This window comes from Varroa destructor, unplaced genomic scaffold (genome assembly GCF_002443255.2).
Source record: "Varroa destructor unplaced genomic scaffold, Vdes_3.0 BEIS01000006.1, whole genome shotgun sequence".
Lineage (NCBI taxonomy): Eukaryota > Metazoa > Arthropoda > Arachnida > Mesostigmata > Varroidae > Varroa > Varroa destructor.
This window is the reverse complement of record NW_019211459.1, coordinates 26,815,410-26,821,739: the sequence shown is the minus strand read 5'-3', so window position 1 is coordinate 26,821,739 and position 6,330 is coordinate 26,815,410. Positions and strand designations below refer to the sequence as shown.

The 6,330-nt window shown below is 36.9% G+C and overlaps 1 protein-coding gene across 2 annotated transcripts in view; it reads right to left on the bottom strand.

Annotated features, from left to right (window-relative positions):
• The window catches only part of PQBP1 (poly-glutamine tract binding protein 1), a 32,759-nt gene extending 27,464 nt beyond the window's left edge, over positions 1 to 5,295 (bottom strand). For both annotated transcript variants that reach the window (XM_086992874.1, XM_086992876.1), the window contains exon 1: positions 4,980 to 5,295. The gene's annotated coding sequence lies outside the window, so the exon portion shown is untranslated. The remainder of the gene's footprint in view (positions 1 to 4,979) is intronic.
• Between the last annotated feature and the right edge of the window lie 1,035 nt (positions 5,296 to 6,330).

Genomic DNA, 6,330 nt, shown 5'->3' with positions numbered 1-6,330 from the left:
ATGAGCATATATAAGGTGTCTACCTATTGGTTATCGAGTTGCTGCTGAGCGGTTTTATGGTCAGCTGGTTGCTACGAGCACTGAGATAGATTTGTAGTTTTTCTTTTGCACATTTACGATCGTAAAATCACGATTGGAACTACTCTATTCTTTTCTAGAATAGTCGAATTCAGGATCAAGAGCACCTGCTCGGCGCCGTGTACTAAACTGCAAGAGCAGACCAGGAAAACTGGAAAATTTTACATACAAAAACAAATAATATGTATTGTACATCGTATATCTAATATATATATCGTTGTTACTATTGCCCACCTAACATTGTGCTCTTAATTCGTACGGATCGATAGTCAATATTTTTTCATATACTACTATCTAGAGATACTATTATCTCTTGTTAGTTATTTTCTAATTAATTCTTCAAAATATTTGTATAGATAACATTTTGTGGCAAATTGATATTGTGAGACCATGCTTACGCAGCCTCTAGGGTTACTTTGTAGCCACAGAAGCCAAACTAAAAGGTAGTCACATTTTGAATTTACGTATATTTCCACTCTTCAGGACATTTGTATTGCCTAGTCAGTAATTCTCAGTTCAGTTGTATAATTTGCTGGTCTTCGCACGAATAAATCGTTGTTCCTTGTCTATCACGGTAGAGTAGCGATCAAGCACGCACTTCGTAGTTGGAGTTTTAACAGCAGACACTATGCGGCCACAGTATGCCAGTACAAACGCTAAGATGACCTTCGCTATTAGAAACATGTCCGTTTTGTCTGAAGTGTAAGTGAGACAGTAATCTATTTATATGTATATATATCGATAACGGTTCTGATATAAATTGGTACTGAAAGGAAAGCAATCGTTAAATTATTGCAGATAAAATTAGTGAAAGTTTCCGTAGAGAGAAGGAGCACGTTCGAGACATGACAAATGGGCTACCCAGCTATAGAGAATTCTGTTAGCATGAACAAAAATTTACATAAATCTCGAAAAAAATCTCGCTGGTCTGCTGAACTAACAATGAAAGCATGTAACAGCTTTCAGTATTTTCAGTTGAGGACTGTTCTACGCCGTACCGTGACAAAAGCTTTTTTTTTTTTTAGCGTAAGCTGCCTGGGTAAAAATGCTGATTCTATTCCCGTTACTAATGCAGCATTAATAAATGGTAGCCTACCACAAATGCAGAAGAAACCAGAACTCGTTTCGAGAGCTCGCTTTCTATGTTATAATTACATAATGCTTTGAACGAGTTGGCCTGTTCTTTTCAGGTTGAATTATGGCGCGCTTCCAGTAGACCAGAGTGGACCACTGCGGCATAATAGACGTAACTCGATACCCAGCTAACTGAATCCGCGCGCTTTTTGATCCGACATATCATATGGCATTTTGGCAAAGCCGACTACAACTCACTACTATCGTTCTTTAATGTATAGTGCCCCTATATACATCCAAAATATAACTTAACGAAATGAAAACCACGACGTTGTTTTCAGGGTGAAGTTATTCTACTTGGGCACGAAATTCGGTTGGGTCCAGCAGAAAACGCCTGGGAAACATTTTATACCTAAAATACCTCAGTGTCCTCATTTGTGATCTCTGCTTCCTGACCATTGCAGATACCCCCTAGTTTATAATTAATAGCAATACGAATTGTAACCTGACGAAGAACGAGTGTATTAAGCGGAGAAGAAACGAAACTTAGGTTCAATGTCGAACATAGAAGAATTCTGTTTTGCTTTCCTTTTAGTTTCGCCTCATATCATTAACTTATTTCAGTAAAAATCTTTCTGTAAGGTCTATATGACTCTATTGATTTTCTCACATCAAATATATATTTATGAAAATGGGAATTCAAAATAATCAAATACAAAAAAACCGAATCGTTTCGTTGGCATAAAGCTATAGAAAATTTACGTTCGGTTATTTTTCTTAAATTTACGTTATAACCTTATTTAAAATGGTTTCAAGTGAATCTAATCTGATATACATTTGTTCGAATCTGAGGACTTCGCTTCGTTCTGAAAGCCAGTCGGTTATGGAATGCCCACGGCACTACCGGACGTGCTACTCGAAACATTTAGTGCACATCTGTACCTTTTATGTAAACACATGTCTGCGACAGCAGACATATGCACATTCATTCATTTCTTGTTACTGGATTACTGTAAATATATGAAATAAGCGTATGCTTGGTTTTTATGTGTCTTGTTTTTTTTCTATTAAGATAAGAGCACGTAGAGGACGCAGTCTCGTCTTTACAGAGTTTCATTCAGTCTATTTTGGCAAGACTTTGTACGGACAAAAAGGCTGGTCTAACCATGAACGGAATGTTTTATAAAGTTCAGCCTAGTTTTTGGTCGAATCTACGATATCAGTTTTTGCAAATTTTACTTGAGCGAAACTTGGTCTAGTCAAGAGAATGTAATTATGTAATAAGATTGGCAACTGGCACCACTCGATTGCAGTGGGACTTAAATGCTGAGGTAGTCTTGTAACTGTTCTTACATTAATGACCATCTCCTGATTTAAGTCCTAGCTAAAGCATGATTTATTTTGCAGTCTAGTCGAGCGTATCAATATTTGATAATCTGATGACAAACAATACGATATGCATAGCGCTCTTGTGACACAATCCGAGAGTCAAATCTTTCGAATAGGATGATCGGGTCTCTAATATCTCAATACCCGAATTACTTCAAACGCACGGAAACATATGCCCATATGAGATTGTCATGTGCTTTTTTTGGCCGTTCGGATGTTAGCCTCAAAAGAAGCAGCTTATAAACTTGTTATAGTGGATCTAGTAACGTCTCAGTATTTGGTCATAAGACCGTATCATAAAATACTTTTCTAACGTTATTTGCTACCCTGTAACAACGACCACTGAGTAAATAGACTGGTAAATTTATTTAATTGAAAAAGCTCACAACAATGGATGGCAATTTCTGGCCAGCTTAAAGGTGCTAACGGCCATCTAGAGTTCTGCTAGTGTATCATGTAGTATCGCCTACGGCTGTGTCCATTGATGAACTAGCTAATATGAATCATGGAAAGATGAGTTCTGGGTCACGCACTACAATTTAACACATTATAGATCTTTAATGTGTTATTGATAAACTCAATGTATTGTCAAAGTCTTGTTGAAGCTACTAAGCATCAGCTTTGCTAATTTATGTCAGTTATGGGTCTCAGGGATCATTAGATCAAAATGGAAATGACTTCCTTTCCTATTTAGGGAACTCGCACAAAATATTTAGAATATTTTCGCATAATTGTTTTCTTGTAAAAACCAACTTTAATATTATATATTTCAACTCAAGAAACGTTTGCCCCCGACTGTGGAGTTTATTGTTGGGTTTTACTGAGAACATAGATCTTTCGAACACTCTTTCAACAGAATGATTTACCGGCAGTGCCCTTATGCCCTAGGTCTAAAACCATGCTTCATTCGAATCCACACTCAATGCGGCCGCAGCCGTAATATAGGTGAAAGACAGAAGGCTCATAATTTAATTCTTTATTTATTTATTTGCAAAAATATGCTATTACAAGAGGCACTGTATTTTTTTTTTATCAAGGTGCTAGGATGACTCTAAGAGTTTTATGTACAAAAAAAATATTTAGAAAGCATCTCTAGATTCGAGAAATATATGGATTTCATTTTAAAAAGCTTTACGTATATTATTTCGGATTCGGTTATCATTGTATTTTCAACGCATTAGAAACCAAATTCCTCCCACGTATTTATAGAAGGAACTGTCATTGACCTATGCTTTTGCAGTTAGTAAAATTTTTTTTGTATTAAGATATAGATAGTATACATATAAAATGATGCATCAAAAAACAGGTTTAGAATGAACCATAAAACAATCGTAGAAAATAGAGATTTTAACCATTATGGTCATACGTTAGCCGTTGCACTTTAAGCTTATTGCAGTCTCCATCGGTTTTTCCGATATTTTTATTCCATTTGTCAACATCATAAAACTTACTGTGCACTTGGTAAGATGTGTGTTCTAAGTTGTATTATTTACCGAACATATACCGTTACAGCTTAATTTAGTTTCTATTATAATGTATAACTCCATAAGTTTGAACACACGTAAAGGTAAGCTCTCTTGATTAATTCTTTAAAATTTTGTCTGCCTATTTTATAAGTCGCATTTTTGTCGCTCGTATAGTGTATAGCTTTTAGTTCCTTACCGTAGCATTAAACATTAGGACAACTAGTATTTGCTGAGAATAAAAGGGCCATGTTCTTAGCTACATTATACGCTCAGTATTTTCAGATCTGCTGTGGGAAAAAGGGTGACACCAATGCGTTTTTCCCAATTTTAGGGGCACTTTCTCCAGCAAATAAAACATACTAAAGGGTTAACACATTCCGGTTAAATAGAGAGTGATTCTACAAGCTAAAATGATTTTAGCTTCTCAATTTATCATTTATTAGAAGTTGGCAATTAACCAAACTTCGTAGTCGTAGTCGTTTTGTAAGTCGTGACTACTCCTACCGAATTTCATTATCCAGTGTGTACCTTATCAAGCCTTAGGTGTGATATTCAATGGATACTAGCTTTTTTTATCCTCTGTATCGAGTGTTTATATAAGAATTTCAATGGACCTCATTTGTCAGTTATGAGTCGTAAATGCTCTCACGATGAATCAGAGCCGTGTCGCTCACTACTGATGCAAACAAAGAGAGCAGCACGATTATATTACTAAATATGATAATAATAAAGAAATAAAAATGCTATAACTGTGCAGTTGGGACAATAAAGCTGAACTTTTACCTAAAAAAAGAGTGTCCCAGCATTTACCAAACCATTACTATAATACCTAACCAACCGTTGATAGATTTTGATACTGTTTTGTGAGAAAACGCTTATCACAAGGCAGACACAGTTATTTATTAGAAACTCGAGCAATAGCCAGAGCGTTGCAATCACTGGTGGCGTCTCAAGCCTGAGTTGTAAGCTTACCTGACAAGCTGAAACGTCTAATCAAGTCCCCAAAAGACTCAAGATGACACTACTTCATAAGTAATTATTTTCCGAATAGACTTATTCCACCATTGATCGTCCGGAGCTTTCGACCCCGCGAAAAACAGGTTGGGGGAACACTTGTAAGTGTTTTGTTGTCAAGTGTCTAATTTGTTGCCCGATAAGAGAATACAGAACAAGGTGCAAATCGAAAAATTCGGAACGCTTCAATATTTGAACGCATGTTCAGATGCTTGCTTCCTCGGCCGGTTTTTTTCTACGGTGCCTAGCCACGCATCAGCAGAGGCGGGGCTATACGACAACGACGCATTCATCCAGCCATCGACTCCTTTACAGCCTGTTAAGACAGTGCACATCAACATTTTTTGCGCTGGACTTCTTCAACGCGCAACGTTCAAGGAACATGACCGAATAGTCAACACATACACGACGCATAGACACAAAAAGGTGCCAGTGAATTTATTACCAGTAAATTCGCTGACAGAGACAGTACACAGAGTGCACTTCTTGAATATGCGAAAATGGTAATGGGATCCGGCCGATATAGGGTGAATTTTACGAAAAACGTGATATTCATTAGAATATAGCAAACATATAGCATTGGAACATAAAGCGTTGATGTTTACTAAATGTGCTGATTCGTTTTTTGGCAGTGGAAACGAGAATGCCGAAAACTCACTTAACAAGCTGCTATCATCAACCTTAGAAACGAATCTGACGGGAAACGCCAAGCTTTTAAAATGATAAAAAAGCCATGCATACTTCTACATTGTATGGAAGTGTGATCATTCAATTTAATACTGTATGGGTAACCAGACAAAAAAAAACTCAGCTCATCTTATTCAAATTATTTTTATGGACAACGCCATCTTACCCGCCAGCAAACTCTGTCAGCGTGAGGAAAGTAGTTCACTATAGATACATGAAAGTCCTGCACACGAGCCTGCTGTCGCTTGTGTAAGCACAGAAAGACGATGTCCATTGAAATAGTCCTGTATGAAAGTATATAAAATAAATTATTGACTCTGATATAGTGAATTGGCCCGTAATCTCCCGTTAGATAAAGATGTCCATAGATCTATTATTACCAGATAAGCGCGCGTTATAAAGCTGAATATCTACATTATGTCCTACGCATTCACTACCTAAACGCATTGTTTTCTTGCAGTTTTACTTCTACTATAATAGATAATTGCAACTGCAAGCAGCTATTGCCGTTAATTGTCAGAGAAGAGCAGAGGTTAATGACTAGCCACCTCAATTAAAGCACTTTCAACTAGAATACACGAAAACTGACACTTCAGTTCAAATTAAAGATCCGCAGTTTCGG